The sequence below is a fragment of the Felis catus genome, chromosome F2, assembly GCF_018350175.1.
Source record: "Felis catus isolate Fca126 chromosome F2, F.catus_Fca126_mat1.0, whole genome shotgun sequence".
Lineage (NCBI taxonomy): Eukaryota > Metazoa > Chordata > Mammalia > Carnivora > Felidae > Felis > Felis catus.
In genome coordinates, this window is record NC_058385.1 from 20,612,932 (window position 1) to 20,639,680 (window position 26,749).

General features: G+C 40.3%; 1 protein-coding gene and 2 long non-coding RNA genes across 10 annotated transcripts in view; 1 reads left to right on the top strand and 2 right to left on the bottom strand.

Moving 5' to 3' along the window:
* Positions 1-557, bottom strand: part of NCOA2 (nuclear receptor coactivator 2) — a 290,646-nt gene extending 290,089 nt beyond the window's left edge. For 6 of the 8 annotated variants that reach the window (XM_045049590.1, XM_045049589.1, XM_023248770.2 and 3 more), the window contains exon 1: positions 431-557. The gene's annotated coding sequence lies outside the window, so the exon portion shown is untranslated. Of the gene's footprint in view, positions 1-63; positions 164-430 lie in introns of those variants that run through there. The other 2 variants (XM_023248766.2, XM_023248765.2) reach the window with 1 other exon arrangement.
* Positions 558-8,032: 7,475 nt separating this feature from the next.
* LOC109496033 lies at positions 8,033-13,743 on the bottom strand. The gene is made up of 3 exons (XR_002151809.3): positions 13,531-13,743; positions 10,417-10,518; positions 8,033-8,463 (listed from the first exon to the last, which is right to left on the bottom strand). It is a non-coding gene; the product is annotated as an uncharacterized LOC109496033 (long non-coding RNA).
* Positions 12,209-25,505, top strand: LOC123383161. Its single transcript, XR_006592605.1, has 3 exons — positions 12,209-12,433; positions 12,756-12,921; positions 24,637-25,505. It is a non-coding gene; the product is annotated as an uncharacterized LOC123383161 (long non-coding RNA).
* Positions 25,506-26,749: the final 1,244 nt, after the last annotated feature.

Here is a 26,749-nt window from a genome sequence, read left to right on the forward strand (position 1 = left end):
CAGGTTCCTCGGGCGGGGGCCGCGCCCGCGCCCCCGGCCTCCCCGCCGCGACTCGGCTCTCACCTCTCGCCGGCGCCGCGGGCTGCAGCCTCCGCCCGCCTCGCGCTCCGGGACTCGTCTCCAGAGCTCTCGCAAAGCGCTGGAGCGCCTCCTTTCTCTCCCAGGGACTCCGCGTCTCCCCGCCGCTTCCCGCCCTCCCCACCCCCCAAGCCCCAACTCCCCAGCTTCGCGGCGCCTCCGGGATGCAACTCCCGTTTTCCGCACACTCCGGCAGCGGTCCCCGCACACAAAAACAGCCCTCTCCGCGGCGCACGGTTCTGCCGGGCTCGGCGCAGGAAGGGCAGTCGCAGCCGGGGGTGGGGACGCGGCGCCCCCCGCCCGCCGCCCGCCTCCCGCCCTCCCTCACGGCCCCCAGGGAAGGCGCGGTTACCGGCTCGGGTCGGTCACGCCGTCAGGTGCCGGCTGCCGTCGGCGCTGACCTTCGCCGCCGAAGCTGTGGCTGAGGCTGCGGCCGCCATGTTCCCGTGTTAATAACTGCTGCCTGGTTGTTTATTTCAATGGAGATCCTCCCCCAACTCCCTCCTCCTCCTCCTCCTCCTCCGCGTCTCCGCACTTGCGGAGAGAGACACAGACCGCGCGAGCTCGCGAGCAGGGGAGGGGGCTCGGGAGCCAGGCCGTCTCTCCCTCCGCCTCCCTGGCCGTGGCCGCCGCCAAGTCCTGTCACTGGGGAAAGGACGGGGCGGAAACTTGCCTCCTGCGCCCCCGGGGAGGGGGCAAAGGTGGACGGAGGGTTCTCCGGGGAGCAGACCCTGGCCGCGGGGTCCGCAGCATCTCCGTCGGCAGACTCCTCTGAGAAGGCGACTCGGGGAGAGGTGAAGAGTGAGGGGGAGAGGGAAAGGGGACAAAGTGGGTGAATGTGGAAAAGGGAGGGTGACCTATGGGTGACTGCAAGTGAAGGGAGAGTAAACAGATGACTCCATGGGAGGGCAAAGGGCAGTGCCAAAAAGGAAAGCGAGAGAATGGGACAGGCCGGGGCTGCAAGGTGGAGGCAGTGGGTCCTCGGGGCTGCAGACGGCAGGGAAGATGCCCCGGACGAAGATCGGGGAAAGTCAAGTGCCAGCTTCGTCTCGGGAAAAGCCTCCCGCCGGCGCGCAGACCGGGCCCCTCTGCCAGCAGCCTGCCCCCCTAGGGCGCACCTCACACGCCCAGCGTCTGCTGCTACAGCCCGGAGGTGCCCCCTCGTCCATCAAGTCTCCCGCTCCTACGAGGATAGGCTTCTCCTGTAGCAGCCGTAACTCCAGAGGGGATGGAGGGATGCGACTGCAGGAGGCGAACTGAAAGGCGTGCCACCCAGCAATCGCATAATAAAGCAAAAGAGCCCACAGTGTGTAGAACTTAACCTGGTGGAGCATTCTTGTCCCAGGATGAATCGCAAAAGTTTTTTTTTTTTTATTGGAAAGTCCTCTTTTTAGAGTCAGAAAGCGATGTTGGGGGGACGCAGGAGAGTTGCGCCAATAATTGGAGGATTCTCATTTGAATATTACTTGGATTAGTTTTATGCTTTGGAAAAGCAAGGTCTTCCCAACTTAGATATAATTAGTTGGAAAAAAATGAACAACATTTGCATAACAGATTTCCTTATTTGTAGTCTTATCAGAAAGGTCACTTGCCATAGACCATAATAGTGTTTATTGAACACATACTATGTGCCTGGCAGTATCCTGAGTAATTTATATACGTTGTAGATTTTGATACTCAAGTTTTACAAGGTAATTACCATTTTTATCCTTCACCAAAAAAACTTAAAGAAATAAAGTAATTTGCCTAGGATTATACAGCCAGGAAGCTGGAGAGGATTTGTGCCCAGTCCTGGCGGGCTCCAAAGCCCACACTTTTAATGTTTTCAACCTCAAATTTGTGGGAACACTACCAATTTTATTTTGGGAAAGAAAATGTGTGTGTGTGTGTGTGTGTGTGTGTGTGTGTGTGTGTGTGTGTGTGTATAGATGGAAAATGGAAGTCTATTACAACAAATTGTTAGCACTGGGGAGTATAATAAGTGGGTGTGTAAAGGGGTACTTCCACGTTTCTTTTGTACACTTAACTACAGTGTTCATAATGTTTGCATTGACTGTGTATTAATTTAAGTAAACTTTTAAAGATTATTTAATTGCCTTGCATAACAGAATTATGTTCCCTGAAAACCCACAGCTCTCCAAAAAAAAAAAAAAAAAAAAAAATGGAGAAATGGAGGGTTTTTATGGATTGTCTTCTTCCACCAAATACTAGTTCATAGCATTCCTACAATGAGGGAGTGGTCACCTGAGGTCTGTCACATTGCTGCCCTCGGATCTTTTCTCCTGTCTTCACCCCAACACTGAGTTGTGATAAAGGAAAGATTCTCTCTCTTGATTTCTTTTTGGCAGAAGTCCTGAGTCCATCAGTCCTCTGCAACAGTGTATTTCACACTGTCAAAAACCACCCATGATATCTGTGCAAATAACTCCCCATTGCATTTCCATTTTTCTCAATAAACTGACTACATGCTCAAGATACATGACTGTTTCACAAAAATAAAACAAACAAATCTGACAGCAAAGCATAGTAAGTTCTATGTCCAGCTGCTTACTCAATTGCCTGGAGCCTTGAGGAATCCTGTAACTTCTGCTCTCCAATACAATCTCTGGGCTCCTTCAGCACCTCATGCTGTCGTTCTAATAATAATGTGTTGTAGTGGAGTTGTTTATGTATTAGTCTTTCTCCTTCACTACATTGTAAACTAATCAGGCCTCTCAACCACATCTTGTTCTAATTTTTCCATACTGTGGCTCTCACGTAATGTTTTTGTGTTTAACTGAATCTGTAAAATATAAACGCTAGTATCTGATCCAATCTCCATGTCCCCTTCCCCACCTGACCCTCCAATACCTTGCTCTTAAAATACGTTTATAAAAAATGTTTTCAGTATTTTTATAGAACTTAGATTCCTATGAGACCTCAGAATAATTGTTATAGAAACTAGCCATGAGTATTAGCGAATTATCACTGTGATAATGTAAAACGGAAAGGAAGAAAACGCAGTAAATAAGTTGATTTAATGATGCAAAGAAAAAAAAAAGCAAAGATATAGGAACTAGGTATATTACCAACAGAGGACAACCCAATAAGGAAAAAACTGTGGGCACAAAAATTGTGGGTACAAATCATAAAGGGGAAGGAAATTACTGAAATTTAGTAGAAGCAGAAACTTGACAGACTGAATGGATGAGGCAAGTAGACAAACCAAAAAAAAAAAAAAAAAAAAAAAAGGCCAGCCAAATTATAAATGCAATATGAAGAAAAATGATAGTTTATATATTTAACAATATGCCTAAGAAAAATGAGAACAATGTGAGTATATAGGGTAAGAAATTTCTATCTTGGCTGCCTCTCTTCCCCAATTTCAAGGTACTTACTGTCTTCATACTTAACCCACATAAAAATGGAAGATCCAATACTATTTTTGTATTATTAATACTACCAGCATGCCTCATGATATAATGAGAAGTAACATGGTATGGTAAAAACAACAACAACTATAGAAGACAGGCAAATAAACATGAACCGCACTTTGCTACTTACTATGTGACCTTAGACAAGTCACTAAATATCTGTTTCTTCATCTGTATAACTGTTGCATTACTGAAACAAAACGATGTAAATAAGTGTACTTTAACTCTCAAACTTTTTAGACAAACATGAAGGGATATTATTATGTTGACTAGATCTGTGCATAGCAACAGTTGCCTCTATCTTGGTACACTCTACTTTCAAATTGTAAAAGTGAAAACCTATAGTTCATCCCATTAAAATGTAGTTATTGGAGGGGAGGATCAATTAAAACATTCGTTTGACAATTTGATTACTGAGAACAACTATTTGACCAACTGTTCATTCTTATTGCTTGCCTTTTCCAAATCCCTGAAATATTATAGCTACAATAAATGTGTCTAATATAGGTCAAGCATATTATACATATTTTTATTTCTAGTCAAAGTAGGCATTACATGCATTATTGTTTCCATTTTACATATGAGAAAACCGAGGTTCAAAGAAATTAATTGATGCAAGATCATAAAGCTGATTTTGCAGCATGGCTAACAGATTGTGCTAAGATTCTGTTCTCCATCACTGAATACCCCTACCACTTTAGGCAACACATGCTCTTCACCTTTTTTTCCTCGGTACCTATAACAATGCCTAGAATACAATACAGCCTCAAGAAATGACCATGAAATAACAAGTAAATGAATGAGGGGCTCCCACAAATCATACTGAACACTGTCACAAGATTAATATACCCACTTTTATTCTATGACTGTCCCACTTGAAAACACTTCATCCTTCATTGCCTACAGAATACAATCAAAATCCTTTACGTTATACTCTTCAGTATAACGCTATTTTTTTGTAGCCATATCTTCTGAAGTAGTAACAGCAACAAAATACTTACTGTACCTTCACTCATTCCAGGGTGTTCTGGAACTGACTGAGTTTCAATCTTGGCTCCTACTAACTGTGTGAACTTAAGAAGCAAGTTATTTAGCCTCTTTGCAAATTTTATGCAATGCAATAAGGTAGGAAAATAAAAAGAAAGGAAGTAAAACAATCTTTATTTACTGATGATGTGATTGTGGACACAGTTCGAAAGAATCTATACACTATTAAAATGAATGCAAGATCACAGGACATAGGTCCACATACAGAAATCAATTATATTTCTACGTAGCAAGAAATGATTGGAAAATGATATTTTTAAACATTTACAAAAGCATAAAAAACATGAAATACTTAGGAATCTATTTAACAAAAGATGTGCAAGATAGACTCAATATTGTTGTCACCTCTTCCCAAATTGATCTCTAAATTTATTACAATCCCAATCAAAATCCCAGCAGGTCTCTTCAGTGAAAATTGAGATGCTAATTTTAAAATTTATATGGAAATACATATTATCAAGTAAAACCAAGACAAAATTGAAGAAGAACAGTTTGGATAACTGAGACTACTGATTTCAATACTCACTATAGAGCTACAATAATTAAGACAATGTGATATTGGTGTAAAAATAGACAAATACATCAATGGAACGGAATAGTGAGTCCAGAAATAGATGCCTAAATGCACAGTCAATTGAATTTTTGCAAAGTCATTAAAGAAATTCAATACAGAAAGAAAAGTCTTATCAATAAATAGTGTGAGAACAACTATTTATTGGTATAGAGAAAATGAATATTGACTCCTACCTCACACCATACATAAAAATAAATTAGAGATGGATCATGGACTTAAATGTTAAAACTAAAGCTATAAAAACCTCCTACAAGGAAAACTGGGATAATAAATATTTTACAATTTTGGGATAGGCAAAGATTTTTAAAAAGGATATGAAAGACACTAACCAGGAAAGAAAAGTAAATGATAAATTGGATTCCATTAAAATTATAAACTTCTGGGGCACCTGGGTAGCTCAGACAGTTAAGCGTCTGACTCTTGACTTTGGCTCAGGTCATGATCTCACAGTTTGTGGGTTCAAGCCCCCTTTAGGGTTCTGTGCTGGCAGTGTGGAGCCTGCTTGGGATTCTCTTGCTCTCTCTCTCTCTCTGCCCCTCCCCTGCTGGTTCTCTCTCGTTCTCTCTCTCTCTCTCTCTCTCTCTCTCTCTCTCTCTCAAAATAAGTAAACTTAAAAAAATTAAAATCACAAACTTCTTATCAAAAATGCCACTAGGAAGAGAAAAGGCAGTCCACGGATTGGGAGAACATATTCGCAATACACCTATCTGGCAAAATAACTGTATCCAGAATAAGTACAGAACACCTCCATATTAATAATAAACAGCTCAATAACAAAATGGACAAAAGACTTGAAAAAGGCATTTTACAAAAGTATGTGAATGATCAATAAACATACAAAAAGATGCTCAAAGTCACTGGTCATCAGGGAACTAACACAAGTTAAAACAAGAGATACCACTTACACACCCTCTAGAATGGCTAACATTATAAAGACCAACAATTTCTAGTAATGGCGAGAATGTAGAACAATTGGAACTCTCTTTCATTGCTGGCAGGACTATACAACCACTTTGGAAAATACCGTGGCACTTCCTTTTAAAGTTAAGCATATACTTACCATACGACCCAACAGTTCTCTCCTAAGCATGTACCTAAGAAAACCTTGATCTGGGTGATGGTCACATTTTGACAATGGTTCGGCAAAATTATTGAGTTGTACGGCTGGAATTTTTTCACTTTGTTATCTGTAAATTATACCTAAACAAAATACCATTTTGGCATCTAAAAACATGGAACGAAAGAGAACTTCTGCAATATAATGAAGTGTATATACAAAAAGCCTCTAACACGTGTCAAACTCAGTGATGAAATATTTACAGCTTCTCCCTCAGATTAGGAAAGAGAGTTGGGGGTGGAATGTCCACTATTACTATATTCAATATTTTACAGGAAGTTCTAGCCAATGTGATTTAAAAAAAAAAAGTGTAACTATTACTAAGGAACAAATAAAACTATCATTTGCAAATGGCATGAATGTTCATGTAGAAAGTCCAAAAGAATCAACAAACTATTAGAATTAAATTTAAGATCTCTGGAATGGAAGGTCATTATACAAAATCCAATGGTATTTCTGTATGTTGAAAACAATTAGAAAACGAAAACTTGAAATGTACATTGGAAAGCTGTTTGGCAATGTCCTTTAAAGCTGAGCATGTCCACTTTATGACCCAGTAATTCTACTCCTAAAGTATATATCCAGTGGGTTCCTCAACAAGGGAATGAATAAATTGTAGTGTTTTTGCTCAATGGAATACTATATTGAAGTGAAAATGAAAGAAACATCGCTCCATGCAATGATGTGAATGAATCATATATAAAAATAATCTTGAGTGAAAGGTGCCAGATGTAGAGGAATAGCACTGTATGATGTTATTTACATAAAGGTCAAAGACAGACAAAACTAATTTATAGTTGCAGACGCTGAGACGGTTGTTACCTTTAGGGTGTAGGTGGCACCCAGGAAAGCACATGAGGGAGATTTGGGGATGTTGAGAATATCCTATTCCTAATCTGAGTAGAGGTGACATGGGTATGTTCTTTTGGGAAACATTTTATGTACACTCATTCAAGGTACACACATGTGTACCTATGTATATTATATTTCAACTTAAAAAGCATTATTGTATACATTTACTGATGTCTCCCTAACTAGACTGCAAGCTCCTTCAGGACAGGGATCGTATTTTACATTTCTTAATATCCTGCACAGGTGTTAGCACAGTGACTTCCTGAAATAGTACTTTCCCATAACGTAAGAATATACTGGTGCCGAAGACACTGCCAGGTACATAGTATGTGCTTAATAAATATTTGTTGGGTTTATAAAAAACTGAAAGAGTAAATTAATGACAGAGCTGAATTTCCAAGTAAATTGAAAATGAAAATTAAATTTGCATCCATATTTTCCTACTGACCACTATGACAATAAAACTTGCACAAGAATGGAGGTGGACATTTGTCACAGCCATGAATGTCCACCATCTTTTAAACAGCCTTTCTATATTGAAGAACATTTCAATAATATGACTTTTGTATCCCTAACACGTAAAAGTCAGAAGCAAAAATTCCCAAGACCCTTCTGCAGCCAGGATATAGACTTGTGACCCAGGCACCTGCTGGAAACTTTGGTTCACCCATTTTGTCATTTGGATGTTGGTCTTTCCTAACTGATATGTGCAGCTCTTAACACAATGTCAGACCTACCCATCCTTCTGTGATACTAGTTGCAGATATTTTCACTTGTAATTTGTCTTTATTTTTGTATGCAAATTTTAAAAAATGTTTTATGTAGTCCAAAGTATTCATCCTATATGGGCGTTTGAGTTGTATGTCATAGTTAGGAAGATCTATTTCCCTTTGATATTGTAAAAACAAATAAAATTTACTCATTATTTCTTCTATAAAAAAAAGAATATACTGGTGCCAATAAAGTTTATTTGGTTTTAGTATAAGTACAAATAGTAAAGTAAAACAACATACATACATATATGTACAAATAAAATCAATTTATGAAGCATTAACATTTTCCTGCGATTCTCCTGTCTCTTATGTTTATCTGAAATAACTCCAAAGTAAAGTTAGCTGTTAGAAATAGAATCTAATAAATTACATCAATATAAGAATCACAACTCGTGGGCTCTGGTAAGAATCAGTATTTGGATCCACGAGGTATTGGCCTTATCTCATTGAATGTAGAAGTCCATTCAGGTAGGCTGATGGGGATCTTAGAAGAGAGAAGTAGGTTCCAAACCAGAATCTAAACCCATAATCAGTGTCCCCGGACATTTTGTTGGTTGGTTGGTTGGTTGGTTGGTTGGTTGGTTAGTTGGTCGGTTCACCACATTTTTACTGTGGCAAAATAGAGATAACAAAAAAATTGCCAATTTAACCATTGTTAAGTGTACAATTCAATGGCATTAAGTACACACACATTGATCACCACTACCCATCTCCAGAACTTTTTCATGCAAATATGTTGGACACTTTGTTAAATGCATCTGGGACTCTGTTTCTTACCTGAGTCCTACATTTTTAAGATCTTGCACAGCTCGGAAATACTCTATCAGGAAGCTTAAAAAGCACACTCAGAGGGAAAAAAGACTCCTTTGGTTAAAATGTGAGATTGTCATAAAATCCTAGGTCTGGAGGGGGATGTTAGTGTTCAATGATAGCCAGGCAGGAAAATATCTTTGAGAAAAAGAGCGCATCTGAATAACAGCTCTTTTTCCTTGGTAAAAGAACCATCTTCTTGCTTCTTTTGAAATAGGCCTTTGTAAACATGGACCACTTGACAAATTGTCCTACTCACCACAAAGCACTCATTCGAGCAATATTTCTTGGGCTTCAAAATATAAAACTCTGTTTTTATTCAAAACATTTACAATGCCAATCAATGTTGTATTTTAATTAGTCTCTTATTTATGAATGTCAGTTTTTGACATCCTTGATTAAATGCCTAGCCTCCTGGCTTGTTTTGTTTTGTTTTTAGCTTTTCCCCAAGATGATTATGAAGTTCTAGACACACAACTATCTGAAAGATTCCAATTGTTCTCTTCTCCCATCCTAAGCCCTGTTAGATGATGAATATCTAAGTTTTCAACTGAGTGGTAGGTATGTGAATATCTATTGTTCTTAATATCTGTCACACACGTTAAAATAGTATTTTGTGTATATTCAGTATTTAGTAAGAACAATTTTGGGGGCGCCTGGGTGGCTCAGTTTGTTGGGCGTCCAACTTCAACTTAGGTCATGATCTCGCGGTTCGTGAGTTCCTGCCCCGCGTCGGGCTCTGTGCCGACAGCTCATAGCCTGGAACCTGCTTCAGATTCTGTGTCTCCCTCTCTCTCTGCTCCTCCCCCACTCATGCTCTGTCTCAACAATAAATAAAACATTAAAAATTCCTTCTATGATAAATATTTTACTTAAGTACATGCTTTTGTTACAAAATAACAAAAGCTAATACTTAGATCTTGCTTTTCTTTTAGACTAAGTTTTAAAATAAACTATGACTTTCTAATACTCTCAGTCAATGGGTTCTTTCTAGTAAATTCAGTCCCTGATTTATACGTGGCCAGCCAGCCACCTGAGATGGGTAAGGTTCTTGTTAGACTGGAACTTCCTTCTCTTTCTGCCTCTGCCTGGAGTGTTCCCCACTCCTGTTTCCCCTCCCCCCTTCCTATGACGAGCTACTCAGCGGTTTCTTTCCCTCTCTTAATAATGGTTTCATTTACAATATCACCATTCCTCCATGCCCGAGTCCTACTCCTCTTAAGAGTTGATTGTTTCCCTTGCTCTGAGTCCCTGCTGCCACCCTGCAGATAAAATACCAAGCTACAGGTGAGTTTGAGTACCCACATTTCCAGAGACTGGCCGTGTTAATCTGGACGTGCTTAACAGGGTTCTTAGGCAGGTGCAGCAGGCTCAGTTCTAATCTCCCGCAGAAACACACACATGATGGTTATGTTCTATGACCACTGAAGGTTCTGTGACCACTGCGGGATGTCACAGGTTTTAGGAAGGCAGCTCTGAGAACCTAAACCCCTTGTAAAACTTTGTTTCTGTAGAAAAATATATTCCGCTTCACCATCAGTCAATAAAAAGGGAAACTTCTGAAAGAAGTCCATGAAGATTGCCTGTACTTTTCATCTAAGACTTCAAGCCTTTCACAAAACATTGTTTTCTTAAAGAGCCTTTTGGCCACAGCTAATAGTTATTTAGGAACTTGCTATATTCACAACTAAGACACATGTGTTAACCAACTTTGGACATGAAGTATAAGAGAGATAATGCACAAATTATTACCAGTGCTGTTGGACAGGCTTCTTTCCATTTATTAATCCAACACGAATTCATTGGGTTGCTATTCTGTGCAAGGCCATTATCCTCAGCATTGGAGACCCAGCCCTGAACAAAACAGGCAAAACCCCTATCTTAATAGGTTTTACAGAGGATGTAAATACTAGGCACTTAAGTATTTGTTGAATGAATGATTAAATGTGGCGAAGAAAACCATTAGAATATGATAAATATTTATGTTTTACAAAATTCAGTGAAATCAGTGAACAAAGGGGTTGCAGAACATAAATTAGGGGAATTTGTTCCAGCCATCAAGGTTAAAATATTTCCTTATTCTAATGAAGCAATATCGGGTCGAAGTGTTGGGTGATCAGAACCAGAAGGCCAGCACTCTACCATGCACATGGCCCTGACTTTGCAGAGCACTAGTTAGGAGTCAAGTGCCATCATACCACTACCTCCGCAACTTTTTGCAAATTATAACTTCGAGACCAAAGTTTATTATATCAATAAGTAATTTTGATATATCATCTTAACTGCAAGGACTCAGTGTCAGTTTACGGTAGCATTGTAACAAAGGACAACATTTTACCAAATGCAACAGAGGCTTCATTCTATAATAATTAGGTTACATTTTAAATCCCATCATCATAGATTTCTGCAACATATTTTTGTCTTTATGGTGTTACCTATGATTGCAATCTCTAAAAAGGAAATGTCTATATATCTATATATAGAAAGAAGAGAGACAGAGAGAGAAACAGAAATAAAGAGAGACAGAGAGATAAAGATTGAGATAGAGAAAGAGAGAGGCGAGGGGGATTTATTTGAAGGAATTGGCTCATGTGATTATGGGAGGTGGGAAACCCAAAATTTGCAGCGGGGGCCAGCAGGCTGGAAATTCAAGCAGGAGTTGATGCAGCGGTCATGAGTCTGAAGGCAGTCTAGAGACAGAATTCCTTCCTTCCTGGGAAAACTCAGTCTTTAAATGCCTTCAGTTGTTTGGATGTGGAGCATCCACATTATGGAGGGTAATCTGCTTTATTAAAGGTCACTGATTTAAATGTTAAATTAAAAAAAAAGAAAAACTTTCACAGCAACATCTAAACTGGTGTTTGATCACACAACTGGGCACCTCAGCCTAGACAAGTTGACACATAAAATTAACCATCACAGTCTACTGCTTGTCAACTTGACTTTCATACACATCTCCCTAAACCATACTTAATTTCCTAATAAAGACAGTAAAAAAAGTCATACTTCCACTTAACATAATATGACGATCCTGTGTACAACTGAAAGCATACCAACTCCTTCCTAGAAGAGGTTCAAAGTCCTTGGGTCATGTTCATGATTTTCTGGTAACTTAAATATCTGGTAACTTAAATACTATAATGTAAAGTTAATTCTTTTTTTTTTTTTTCGATTTATTTTGAGAGAGAGAGAACACGCATGAACAGGGGATGATGGGTTCCTGGCTCCGTGCTGCCAGCAAAGAGCTTGAGGCTGAGCTTGATCCCACAACCATGAGATCATGACCTAAGCCAAAATCAAGAGTCGGGTGCTTAACTGACTGAGCCACCCAGGTGCCCCCTTAAATACTATGATATAAAGTCGTATATATCTCATAGGATAAGGGAATAAGGGAGGGAGGAAAACAAATATGCAGATAGATACATACATGCATACATACAGATGTACACACACACAAGCATATTCATAACAAAATAAAGAAGAAATACTTATAACAAATAGTCTTCACTCTGTAACTGGTCACATGGTCGTAACTGTTATTTACAACTGCCTTCTCCCACTACCCATTCCATATTCTTCAGCAAGCACCTTGGCTGGTTATGATTCCTTACCCAGTAGGATGTCCCAAACCTTCATTCATGAAGAATCTGAGCCACGAACAGATCTGCCAGAATTAGATTGTTGCAGTTTTCCATTGACTTTAATCCAGGGTATAGTGCTAAGGCACTTCCTGAATATCAGACATACTCTTCCTTACCTCCATTATGTGGTAAGCCACCCAATTTGCCCTTGGTAATTGGGATCAATCAGTTAGCCAGGACAGCAACTCCCTTCTTTGCCTGTTAGTTCAGAGGCATAAGAAACCCAAAGTGGCCCGGCGGCAGTCTTAAATTCCAGTCCATGTAATCATTGCTGTGTCTTCTGATGGAAGCATTCCTCCCTTTGGAACTAAGACCTCTAGACCAGCAGAGCATAAGGTCACAGGGACTGGAAGCAAAAATTTTACTAGTGGATCACTGGGGTAGTATTAAATGGTGCCACTCCAGTTTTCATCTCTTGACTCTTGGACCCATAAATCCTGACTGTTGCAGAAACAGCACCGTATATTGGATGCCAATTTAGAGTAAATACAGCCTCCTGGAGAACCTTGCCCCAACCCTGCAAGATACTGCCAACTCGCTGGTTCTGTAAGGCAGTCTTCAAGCGGCCATTACACTACTCTATCCAGCCAACTGCTTCAGGATGGTGGGAAATATGGTAAGACCAGAAAATTTTATGAGCATGGACCCACTGCCCCACTTCATTTGTCATGAAGTGAGTTCCTCCATCAGAAGCAATGTTCTGTGGGGGCGCCTGGGTGACTCAGTTGGTTGAGTGTCTGACTCTTGATTTTGGCTCAGGTCATGGGATTGAGCCCCTCATGGGGATCCATGCTGAGTGTGGAGCCTGCTTAAGATTTTTTTTCTCCCCTTCTGCCCCTCACCCCCACTTGCATGCTCTCTTTCACTCTCTCTCTCAAATAAATAAATGAATAAATGAATAGATGAATAGATGAATAAATGAATGAGTGAATGAATGAATAAATAAATAAATAAATAAATAAATAAATAAATAAATAAGAAGCAATGCTTTGTGGAATACCACAATAGTGGATAGGATGACCCATTCTGTGGCTGCCACTCCACCTCCTACCCCAGTGACTTTTGTCATCACACAGTGGGTTCATGAACAGTGTGGCCATGATGGCAACATAGACTTTCATTTTCCAAGACAAACCTGGGCTCTGGCCCCCACTGAGTGCCCAATCGGCCAGCAGCAGAGACCAACATTGAGTCCCTTCTATGGCACCATTCTCCAGTTAGATACCTGGTGCCAGGTTGATCACAGTAGACCATTTCCATCATGGAAGGGGCAGCATTTGTTCTTAATGGACTAGACACTCTGGATATGAATGTGACTCCCCTACATGCAGTGCTTCTGCCAAAACTACCATCATGGACTACTTTGCTACAGAGCGCGGTCTCTTTACATTCTGTAAGAGAATACACTAGCACTGAAGCAGTAGTTACAACAGTTACTGTTACAACTGTTACAACAGTTACAACTAGTTACTAACTCAACTTTCTTTTGTAACCGAAAATCTAGTACTTTATTAGCAATATAGCAGTTTTTAATAAACTTGCTCTAAATGCAAAAAAAAAAAAGTCTTACTCATAAATTACTATTGGTTATAAGCATCCTCTCAGCAATCCGGTATAATATATCTGTAGTACCAAATTGAGTGTTATATTCAGCTTACTTTCTATCAGTGTCTGCAATGGGGTATTGGTGTCAAGCTGAAAAGTTTCAGATCCACACCGCCCCCCCCCCCGCCCCCCGGGGCCTATTTTCAGGATTTCTTTGTAGTAGAAATTTGTAGGATTTTCTAAGAATTTTGTAGGAATTTTGGAGAATATACAGAACAAGATACCCGGATTCTTTGCTGAGCAAATTCTCCTAGTGCATTTGGCTCGATTTCACTGCTAGCTCTTTCTTGAATTTTACTAGGTTATTCATATGTTAAATTTTAAGTAAGGACATTTTTGCAATCCTTTATGAAGTTTTTTTTTTTAATTTTATTTATTTAAGTAATCTCTATACCCCATGTGGGGCTCGAACTCACAATGCCCCCCAGAGATCAAGAGTCACAAGTTCTTCCAACTGAGCCGGCCAGGCGCCCCTTTAAGAAGTTTTTATTTTCAGTCTGCTCACTCTTAAAATAATGTTTTTTTTTTTAATGAACTAAAATGGCACATTTTATGTAGCATATTTTAAGTAAATAGTAAATGATTTTTTTGTAATAGCATCTATTTTTAACTACTGTGCTATTATGCATAATATGTTTTCTTTAAAATTTGTCATTTTTCCCTTCCCTTTAATATATCATTGTGATATTCTTAACTCTACTTTAATTCTATTTTGGAATGATCATGAGATACTCTTTTACTTTGTTTTTCTTGCTCTTTTCCCCTTCCCTACAGATTGTTCTATTCTGTTCTTGGTCTGTCCTATTGGCCCTCTCTCCTGTATTTTTATTGATTTCTACTTTTAATCTAACTCTGTAACTATCTTTTCCTATAATTCTGAATAACTTAAGTATCATCTATCAAAATGAGCTTTTTTCTATCTTTTATACCAATGTTGAACCAATTCTGTTATTTCAAGGCACCCTCAAATTTAACCTCAGTTTCAAACTTCCCATTTGCTGCTGATATAACTGTGGCGTTTATCTACATCCCACTTTCCTATAATTTCTATTATATTTTAAAACTTGATTTAGATACAACGTGATAAGAATATATTCTATGACTATGCCTGAAATTAGATTCTAAGATACTCTTTATTCAGAGGAAGCCCGTATATGCCTCTATGACAGGATATCACCAAATTTGCTGAAGTACTCTTTCTCCTATTACTAGGTTATAAGCTTCTTGAAAGCAGGGAGCATGTGCAGATCTCTGGAGTCTGGCATAGTGTAGGTTTTTAACGAATGAATGAGTGACTGAATGAGTAAACGAGAACAGTCAGTTGTGCAATTTCCCTGGTCTTGTCCACAAAACACACTCCCCCCAGCTCCAAAGGACACCGAATGAGCTTTCTTTTACAGAGGCCAAACCTTTTAATTTCCCAATTGGACTTACTTTACAGCAAAAATATCCTCAGAAAAATGCATTCATTTTAACCTATTCATCCAAGGCAGAAGTTGTCAGCCTCGGCTGAAGATGAGAATCACGTCCTCGTCGCAGTCAAAATAAATTCGGGGCCCCAGAGGTGATTCCAAAGTGCACGCACGGGTGAGAGCTGTGCCAAAGACAGACCCAACCAGTGGCACATTCAAAGGAGCAAGGGAAGGAGAAAAATAAGATCCTTAATGCCCTGTGGTGGAGAATTCTTTCCTTTTTTGAATGTTTCAAGTTTTTATTCAAATTACTTATTGGGGGAAGGGGAGGTGAGAAGTTTGACAGAACCCCAGCTCTTCCTTCAGGAGGCTGGGGAGGGAAGGGCCCGTTTGTAAAAGTGAACTGTTGTCTTGAAGAATTAAAAGGAAAGATTCTAAGTACCTTCTAAAGAGGCAAACTTTGAAGAGGAAAGAATTTAAAATTTAAATTTAAAACCGAGGTCACAGATTCCAACAAATGCTCATAAAAGGGCCCTTTGAGTTTCTGGGGCTTTTTACAAAAATATTCCGCAGGCTTGTAAATACGGCACATGTATTGGGTATACAGGCTAAGAGAAAGGCGTGAAGAAGAATAAAAGTTGACATAGAGAGACTTGACCAGAGGAAAACTGTTGTAAAGACTTAGCGGTCCCCAAATATGTGTCTATATTATAACTGCAGTGACAGCAAAGCTATCTGTGAATATGGATGAGAACAAGAGAGGATGTAAACCACTGGCACGTTTCAGAGTATTGGACTTGTAGCCGAAAGCTCTAGTTCCTTCTTTGCTACTAGCTTGCTGCACTTTTTTAGGCTGGTCTCTTCACTTCTCCCAGGCTCTGTTTCCTTAGCTGCAAAATGAAGGATTTGAAAGCTTGAACTGAGTGGGTGCTTCCCACAAAGTTTCTCTGAAAGACTAAATATGTGCACCCCCAGACTCAGTGTGGGGTAGCCTGAAGCACCCACCGCAAGTCAAAATCTTTTAAAATTCTCCTGTTTTGTCTTAAAAGTTTCTGTCCTGGCATGTGGATTATTTCTCAGCAAAGCTGTTTGTTTTCTTTTTCTTTTTTAAGTCCTTGTACTCTTTTATCCCTTAACTATTCTTTTTGTGGGTTTTTTTTTTTTTTTTCTTTTAAATACGGTGGAGCTTGTATTGTATGCGACATGTTACGGGCACCTGGGCAGCTCAGTCGGTTAAGCACCTGACTCAATTTCGGCTCAGCTCACGATCTCACAATCTGTGGGATCCAAGCCCTGCGTCAGGGTCTGCACTGACAGCGTGGATCCTACCTCAGATTCTCTTTCTCCCCCTCCCTGCGCCCCTCCCCTGCTCATGCTTTCTCTCTCTCTCAAAGTAAATAAATTTTTAAAAGCTTAAAAAAATTAAAAGTTTATATTCTGCTTTTTTCAGAGTATGCTATCTACATTTTACACGTCACTAAAAACACTGCTTTTCTTTCTTTTTCTTTCTTTCTTTCTTTCTTCCTTCCTTCCTTCCTTCCTTCCTTCCTTCCTTCCTTCCTTCCTTCCTTCCTTCCTTTCACTTTTCTTTTAACAGCTACACAATATTCAGTCATCTGGCTGTACTCTAATGTATTAACTGGCTCCGAATTTGGGATATTCATGTTACAGCACAGTGTGTTTTCACCACCATAGTCTCTTAATTCCTTCTGCTTCACTCCGTGTAAAGGCTGAGATTTCTTTATAGTTTCTAATTGAATCCTCTGAAGTGTGAAGATTATAAGATGAAAATAATTTTTTTCTCTTATTACTGCAGTGTGTTAAGCGGTCTCTTGGTGACGTAAGTTGTACTTCATTCTTTCTTAAGATCTTATTGCTAAAGAGGGGAAAAAAGAAACTAACATTTACTGAAGGTCTATCCACACGGGGTCTTTTGTAAAGGTTATCACATGTCATCAACCCAGTAAGGTAATGATTGTATCCCACTTCATGTGATAATAAGCCGAGTCTCAAAGAAACCAGGTAACTGGCTAATGATGTGTAGCACAAAGGTATAAATTGGGTCTGATCTCCCCCAGATCTGTCCCAGGCCATCCTGTTCAGGACACTTTGGTCCCATAGCAGGAGCAGAGGGAGCACACAGCCATCCCAGTCCTTCCCCCAGCCCAAATCCCACTGGCCAATCTCTTTTCTTAGTAGTGCAATGGTCTCTCCTGTGATGAACATCTTGGTTATTATTATTATTTTTTTAAACTTTATTTTTTTTGAAAGAGAGAAAGACAGCCCATGCTCTTACATGCATGAGTGGGGGAGGGGTAGAAAGAGAGGGAGAGAGAGAATCCTAAGCAAGCTCTACACTGTCAATGTAAGCCTCACCTGGGGCTCAGTCCCACAAACTATAAGATCATGACCTGAGCTGAAATAAAAAATCAGATGCTTAACCAATTGAACCACCCAGGAGCCCCAAACATCTTATTTTTTGATAAGGGTCCTTTGATATATAGCAAATTGTTTGTGAAAGAATAAATAAATTAAAAAAAATTTTTTTTTAATGTTTATTCGTTTTTTGAGAGAGGTGGGGACAGAGCATGAGTGGGGGAGGGGCGGAGAGCAAGAGACACAGAATCCAAAGCAGGCTCCAGGCTCTGAGCTGTCAGCACAGAGCCCGATGCGGGGCCCGAACCCATGGACCACGAGATCATGACCTGAGCTGAAGTTGGAATCTCAATGAACTGAGCCACCCAGGCGTACCTCAAGGAATAAAAAAATTAAGGGTTATTTTAAAGCTTACAGTAGGAGTCAATAAACTTTATCTGCAAAGGGCCAGACAGTAAATACTCTAGCCTTTGCAGAATATGTGCTCGGTGTCCCAACTACTCACCACTGTCCTTGTAGTGGGAGAGCAGCCACCCACAGTCATTGACAAATGGGCGTGCTGTGTTCCAATAAAACTTTATTTAGGGACACTAAAATTTGAATTTTGTGTCATGTTCACTTCTTTTTTTTTTTTTTTTAATTTTATTGATTCCTTTTGAGAGAGAGAGTGTGTACCGAAAGGGCACAGGGAGAGAATCCCAAGCAGGCCCTGCACTATCAGTGTGGAACATGATGCAGGGCTGGAACCCACAAAACGTGAGATCATGACCTGGGCCGAAAATGAGAGTCAGAAGCTTAACTGACTGAGCCATCCAGGCTCTCCTCTAATGTTCACTTCTTACAAGATATTCTTCTTCTTTTGATGTTTTCCCATCCATTAAAAAATGTACAAACCATTCCTAGCTCATAGGCAGTAAAAAAAGTCTTCATGGGCTAGTTCACCCCCAGCCTCAGCCATAAGTAGGTAAGGTGTTCAAATGTAATGCTTGCTGTGGTCTACAGCTCTAGGTGAGTGAGTGATAGGGTATATGTGGGTTATGTTCTATTTGGTCCATTAGGAAAATTCTAAAAGATGTAAAATAAATCAGTCAATAAATCCCTATTTGTACCTTAACATATGTTGATAGTAGGTAAGTGATCTCAGAAATGCATCCCCTAGGGGCGCCTGGGTGGCTCAGTCGGTTGAGCGTCCGACTTCGGCTCAGGTCACGATCTCACAGTCCGTGAGTTTGAGCCCCGCGTCGGGCTCTGGGCTGATGGCTCAGAGCCTGGAGCCCGCTTCCGATTCTGTGTCTCCCTCTCTCTCTGACCCTCCCCCGTTCATGCTCTGTCTCTGTCTCAAAAATAAGTAAACGTTAAAAAAAAATTTTTTTTAATAAAAAAAAAAATAAAAAAAAAAAGAAATGCATCCCCTAGAGGCCAGGCAATAAGGAATCCCCTCCATAGCAGTGATGCACTTAGCACTCTCATTTCCTGGAAGGCATCCTTGCACTAAGGATGATAGGTCTTGATATTTCCACCTTGCACTTCCCCTTCAAAGACGGCCCATCACTAGGTCAGCCACTCCCTCCTGTGGCTACATGGTAGACTTAAACCTTAAACCTGCTCCCCTCTAAACCCCCTGCCACCACCCTCATTCCTCTTTCACCTCATTTCTTTACTACCTCAATTCCAACAATCCTTCCGCGTCATTGAAACCTATAATCAATTGTTCCTACTACCCGCCTCTTTTCCTTCTCACTCAGACCCTCCCTTTCCTCCTCAAGCTGTCTAAACTTCAAGGTCAATCCTGACCCTGTCTTCCTTGCTTATGCCCTCAGGGGCTGATTTTTAGTAAGCAGGTTAGGTATCTTCAACTCAGGAAACATTGGAGAAGTGGAGGGTAGCACAAGATAGTGAATTAAACCCCACGCCCTCCCCCAGGTTGTGCTGCCCCTGAGGGCGGCCCCTTTTGCCAAAGCCAGCTGGCCTGCTCGCTCCTTCAATGCTAGGGGCCACGTGTACCACTCTGGTGGGGAGCATTTCTCCAGGGACTGCCTGCTCCCCAGCCTATGTCCTACCCTAAGTCCACGACTCATCTCTCTCCCAAGCATCAGGCCTAAGGCACAATCAGAGGGGAGAGTGTAAATGAAGCTACACTTTCCAGAATTATTTGGACCACTGTCTCCATCACCCTCAGCTCTATCAGCTGTATTTTTCACAGACTAAATCTGGGTGGAGAAAAAAACATTAGATACCAGAGACACAGCAAAAACTCTTCTCTCTATAGTTGGATAATTTGTGCCTTCTGGGTCAGGAAGACAGATGACCTCATACTTCCTACTGGGAAATAACAGGTTTGGGAAACAGACTAGTGATTCTCATCCATTGCAACTGATAAGCTGACCTAAGACGCTCTTAAAAATACCGAACATATGTCAGAGCAAGGAAAATGTATAAATGACATGACACTATTTTGATGATCGGTAAAAACATGCATGCTAAAAGAGATCTAAGGAAAAAAATTAACTGCTTCTACACAGAATGGTAAGATTAATAGATGAAGTTATCATACTCTGTTTGGCTTCTGTAGAGCATTCACATGGTTACCCGAAGTTGTGCTAATTAAATCGTTTCACATTGACTAAGTTATGGGCACTAGCAAATAGACCAAGAACTGAGTAAAAGAGCAGCAGAAAACATGGTCTTGGTTCAGGTTAATGATGTGCACCGTGAACTCTCCGATACCTGGCATGGTGTTCACTACAAAGCTTTAGTGTGTGGTTCTTTTTTTTTTTTTTTTAATGTTTATTTTTTGAGAGAGAGACAGAGACAGAGACAGAGTGTGAGCGGGGGAGGGGCAGAGAGAGAGAGAGGGAGACACAGGATCCGAAGCAGGCTCCGGACTCCGAACTGTCAGCACAGAGCCCGACGCGGGGCTCGAACTCACAAACTGTGAGATCGTGACCTGAGCCGAAGTCGGACGCTCAACAAACTGAGCCCCCCGGGCGCCCCTAGTGTGTGGTTCTTTTATGTACCCATTCAATATTATTTGATGCAAGTGCCCAGACATGGGAGTCCATGCCTGTGTATCTGTTTGTCATTTCATTTCTTACGCTTAGCGCTGTGCACGGCATTGGTGACCTCAGTAACTAGATACAGCTTGCAAGAATGATGACCAAGTGTGGTGGTAAGGATGCCACACTGAGAAGTTCTGGATTGGGCTGTAAACCTTTGAAGAAAGTGTAAATTATACTTACTGTGTCGTCTGTTCTAATTATTTGAGTATGGTTAATTTCATATTGTGTCAAACGGCAAATTCTCAATTTCATGTGATACCTTTATTTTCTCCCAGGTGACGGTTAGAGTTTATTGGAATATTATTGGATGGTGGGCCCAGTGTTAGCACTTTAAAGGTGGCCTGGAAGGCAATAAATACCCTCAGTTTTCAGGGGGAGAAACGGAGAGCATTTCATGAGAACAGAGAAACTAGTAAAACTAGAAATAAAATGAAAATTAACCTGAGAAATATGTATCTTTAAATATGTAACTTTTTCTTGAAAAAGGAAGATTGAAATAGTGTCAGGTATAGAATTACACTTCACTGTAAGTAGTGACGTGTTCATATGAATGCTTTACTAAAATCAAATCAAACATATAAAGTACAACACCTTCTTTTCATTTATTAATCTTACACGTCTGTTTATTTTTAAATATATTTTTTCATGTTTATTTTTTGAGAAAGAGAGAGAAAGAGTGTGAACAGGGGAGAGTCAGAGAGAGAAAGGGTCAGAGAGAGAGGGAGACACAGAATTGGAAGCAGGCTCCAGGCTCTGAGCTGTCAGCACAGAGCCCGACGCGGGGCTTGAACTCACGGACCGTAAGATCATGACCTGAGCCGAAGTCGGACGCTTAACCGACTGAGCCACCCAGGCACCTCGTACATCTCTTTTTAAAAGCAGTTATTTTTTTCCTCAGATTAATTTTCTTTCAGTATGGATACATTTATTGGTCAGCAAAATAGCGTAATGTCATGTAAACATCTTACCACTAAAGACCAAGCAAATAGTTCAATAACCTGCTGCTGGAATGTTGTAAAGCCATTGAAAACTGTCTCAATGTCCATGAGAAGGTGAGTAGCTATTCCCACAATTCACACAAACAGGTATATCCTTCCCGGGTTCCAGGGCCCTGTTGTATCTCTATCAGCTTAGCAGAGCCAACTATACCAAAAGTTGCTTGTAGGAGGAAGATGCTATGAGGGCGGCCCGTGACCCCAAATTTCATTGACACGCATGTGAATCCCCTTCAACATGATGCCAAACCACTGGTTTACATTTACTTCCCAGGAAGTCAAAGCAGGCAGGTTACAACTGGGTGTCATGGCTTTTCCAAGTTGCTAAGTGAGGCACTTTTAGGTATAGACAAAATCACACACACGCCTTAAGTGCCAGTTCACAGACACCTGCCTATACTAAGGCTAAGTGAAAGTGGAAAGCCTATCAATATTTTAAATAAAATACACTTTTTAAAAAATATTAAATTAAAAAAATGTTTACTGTTTATTTATTATTGACAGACAGAGAGAGACAGAGCAGGAGCATGGGAGGGGCAGAGAGAGGGGGAGACACAGAATCCGAAGCAGGTTCCAGGCTCCGAGCTGTCGGCACAGAGCCCGACGCGGGGCTCGAACTCACGAACCGCGAGATCATGACCTGAGCTGAAGTTGGTCGTTGAACCGACGGAGCCACCCAGGCGCCCCTTAAAGATTTTATTTATTTAAGTAATCTCTACACCCAGTGTGGGGCTCGAACTTACAACCCCGAGATCAAGAGTCACGTGCTCTACTGACTGAGCCAACCTGGTGCCGCCAAATAAAATACACTTCAATATCAGATTACAAGGACATAAAGATAGGGGGAACATAGTGAGAAAATTAACATAGTTCTCATGTAGGGTTGATAAGAATATATTCGCCCCTCCAAAGTTTTGTTAAGAACATTTTTGCTGCTGTATGTATAAAAAAATTTTTAAGGAAAACATTATAATGTGTCTCGAAATCTTTAATTTCCAGCTGTTCTACTGTCAATGACAATGGGAGACAGAAATTTAGTTTAGTACTTTGCCTGAAGCAAGGCAGCATAGCAACTATTCTGTAGGGCAAATTGCTCAGCAAGCAATATGCCCTCTGTGTGGAATCCAGCATGGGCCATGTTGAACTAATTTGCCAAGAAAAAAGTCTAGAATAAAGATTTCACTATATCTCAGTTACTTACTGTGGGAAACTACTATATGTGTTTTGCAATTTTCAGTTTACTATCGGGAGGATAAAAATTTATTGTGGTTGATGTCAACATTTAATCACTTTGGAGTCTCTGTATTTCAAAACCCTAAACTTTCAGAGTTCCAATTTGCAATTTTACTGCCTTATGCTCAAGCATGTTCGGCTGGGTCAGGCTGAGTACACGGCTCATCCATTTACCTTAAGGAATTACAAATGCACAATTTTAAGATGTTTGGTTGCAATGCTGTAACAGGCTCAGTTCTTCCATTTATATTGAAGCCTGATAAAAATACGCGTGGGGGTTGTGGTGCGAGGCTGACCACTATCCTCTCGTATGGCTCCTCCCGAACGAAGGCTATCTGTCTGCCAGCGGGGCGTGGCTGGCCCAGAGGGTGACAAGCCTTTCAGTTCAGCAGAGCTACTCGAATACGTCTTTATAAGAATGTAGGAGTTCTGCACAGCTGTTATCACTCTGCTTAAATTATCCATCTTTCCTCGTAGGCCCTTTCTCTTCTCTCTTTCATCTTTTCTTTCTTCCGTTTTTATGTATGTATGTATTCATTCATTTATTTCTTTATAAACGTTTATTTATTTACTTTGAAAGACAGAGTGCGCGTGTGTGCACACGCACAGGAGCAGGGGAGGGGCAGAGAGAGCAGGAGAGAGAAAATCCCAAGCAGGCTCTGCACTGTCAGCGCCTGCCAATAAGGGGCCCGATCTCACTAATCATGAGATCATGACCTGAGCCGAAATCAAGAGCTAGTTGCTTAACCCGCTGAGCCACCCAGGCGCCCCTTCCTTTTTTTATTTTTAAGTATCTGCTCTTTTCTAGACTAAACTCACTTGATACGTAATGAGGGGCAATTTCTCCCAGAGTTGTGACAGTTGTAAAGTCATCCTTAAGAATCTTGACATCTCATTCTCTTCTTCTACAAGGAAAGACTTAAATTTATTAAATACGTACAGTGGAAATATGAAACAATCATAATTAATCTTGAGTGGGGAGCATAAAAAATAATAAATGTGAGGTTTTAAATTTTAATCACCAAACTGAAGAACAAAAGGATCAAAGACCAAGATCATAAAGATATCAGCAAGAGATGATTTGTGAACTTGAAACAATGTACGACTTTAGGACATTTTTAAATTTTTTTCATTAAAAGCTCCCTGCTTTTGCATTTTTTAAAAAAAATTAATATTTATTTATTTTTGACAGAGAGAGACAGAGACAGAGAGAGACAGAGAGAAACAGAGCATGATTGGGGGAGGGGCAGAGAGAGAGGGAGACACAGAATCCGAAGCAGGCAACAGGCCGTCGGCACAGAGCCTGATGCAGGGCTCACTTGAACTCACGAACTGCAAGATCATGACCTGAGCCAAAGTCGGATGCTTAACCAACTGAGCCACCCAGGCACGCCCCTTTTTTCATTTTTTTTAAAATAACATTAGGTTGCAACTACTAACTGTAATAGAAAACAACAAAATGATACATAGAAAGCTATGCTTGCCTTAAGTAGGCTTTCTTAAAATATCTAATTTACATCACAAGTAAAATGAGGTAAAAAGAAAAACCTCGTACCCCTTGAGGAACACGGTATAAATTAGTCACTTGATAAGAACTTTTACTTTAATAGTTACCTTTACTTTTGTAACCGAACTACATTTTTTTTTACAGCTTTATTAAGGGATAATTCTCATACAAGAAATCATGCTGAAAGTGTACAACTGGATAAGCTCTGACATCTGTACGTATCCCTGCAACCACCAGACTGATGAAGACAGTGAACATAACCGTCACTCCTCCAAGCTTTCTTCTGCCCTTGGTGATTCCTCCCTCCCTCAGCCTCCTCCCCTCCACCCTCCTTCCTTGGGGCAACCACTGATCTGTTTGCTGTCACAAGGGTTATTAGTTTAGCATTACTTTTAATAATCTGTAACGAAACTGAAATCATCCTTTTCACGCAATTTGAAAAAAGAAAAGATCTGCTTTGTTTCCTAACTGGAAGAAAAAGTAACAACCCTAGGAGCAAAAGGGTGACACACGGGTCATTAGAAAACACTCTTCATTGAGTAATGATCGCGAAGATTCTCTTTCATACTCCACCGCCTAATGCTAATTGGATTAAAGAGTCAAGAATCCAGGAAATGAAGTAAAAGAGGAGGTGTGTTGATTTTAATAAATAGGGTTTTTTTTTTCCTGTCTCATCTGTCAGCTTATTTCTAATTAATAAATGGATTTTCAAAACCTGGCCAAAAATAACAGCGGTTCAAATACACGATATGGTTCTTAAAAAAAAAAAAAAAAGCAGCTTCATGTTGGAGTTCTCTGCAATAATAAAGTGAATTGCTGCAAATGATATTAAAACCCTACCTAAACGCTACCTTGCAAAAATATAGATTTATTCTAATCCATCATTACAATATGTAAAACTTCTGTTGGCATATAAGTTGAGAACGCTAAAAACTCTAGCAGGTCAACTTTGGTGTTTGTGGAATTATGTATTTGTTTTGTGTCTTTAATTAAATAAACATGTTTATAATATATGTATAGTACGTAATTTATTTCTCTCCCTTTCCAATATCCATTATTCTGTTAAACTCGAAGGTATGCTTCCACGTTTTGAGAGTGTTTTTGTGAGATGTGATATTTCAAGCAAACTCAATACTTCATTTTGTAAACAGCACATTTTTCATTCTCTTGACATCACCAAATGAGAATGCTGTACATTGGAACATAAAACAAAAATAGGTCCAACTTGGTTGGAATTATATGTAGCACTAATGCTACTTATTGATTACCACAAGGGTGTTGGCTCTGGCTTTATTACAGCTTTTCCACTACAGAGCAAGAACTAGAAGGACAGTGTTTGTGACAGGTGGTTGCACTAAAATGTCTTCATGTGGCGAATGCCTACTCCCTGCTCTCGTGCAGCAAATTAGTCTTTCACGATGAATGAAGTATTAGGTCTCTGGGCTATATGTATTTCAATCCTTGAAAATGCTTAGATAATTTTAATATCAATAAATCTATGTAGACTCCTATATATTTCTACCTGGGTTTGCATGTGAATTTGAATTAAAATATGTTCCGGTCTATCATTTCACCCACCGTTTACAGAGTTTTGAAAGATAGGGTAATGACCAACCTAATTTTACAATTCACTGAAAAATATTTTTATTCATGTATTTCTTGTTTTTAGTTTATTTTTGGCAGAGAGGGAGGGAGGGGGAGGGGCAGAGACAGAAAGCGAGAGAGCATCGCAAGCAGGCTCCACACTGTCAGTGCAGAGCCCGACGCGGGGCTCAAAATCGTGAACCGTCAGATCATGACCTGAGCCAAAATCAAGAGCCGAGGCTTAACCAACTGAGTCACCCAGGTGCCCCTCATATATTTCTGATTTAAAAGATACAGAGGTATTCCTAATTTTATTCACACGCTGAAACACATTTTTTGAGCACTCTGAGCATAGCACCAGACTAAAAATAAAGGTATATTCAGACAAAATAGTAAATGGCAAGTGGGAGTGTGCCCTCGGGGTGAACACACACAATTAGGGAAGAATTAAACATGAGCCGGTGGTTGATAAACATAAGTATAGATGGGTATAAGGATAAGTCTGTTATAGGTACTGTATTGACATTACTTGCTAATACTGACAATTGAAAGAATTCTGTAAGTCCGCTTTTATTACTAGTTTCAAATTTTCTAAGAATTTTCTTGACAGGCGAGACCAAAGTGGATAGCTCTAATTTACAAAAAGAAATACTTCTGTGGGAAGTATAAGACT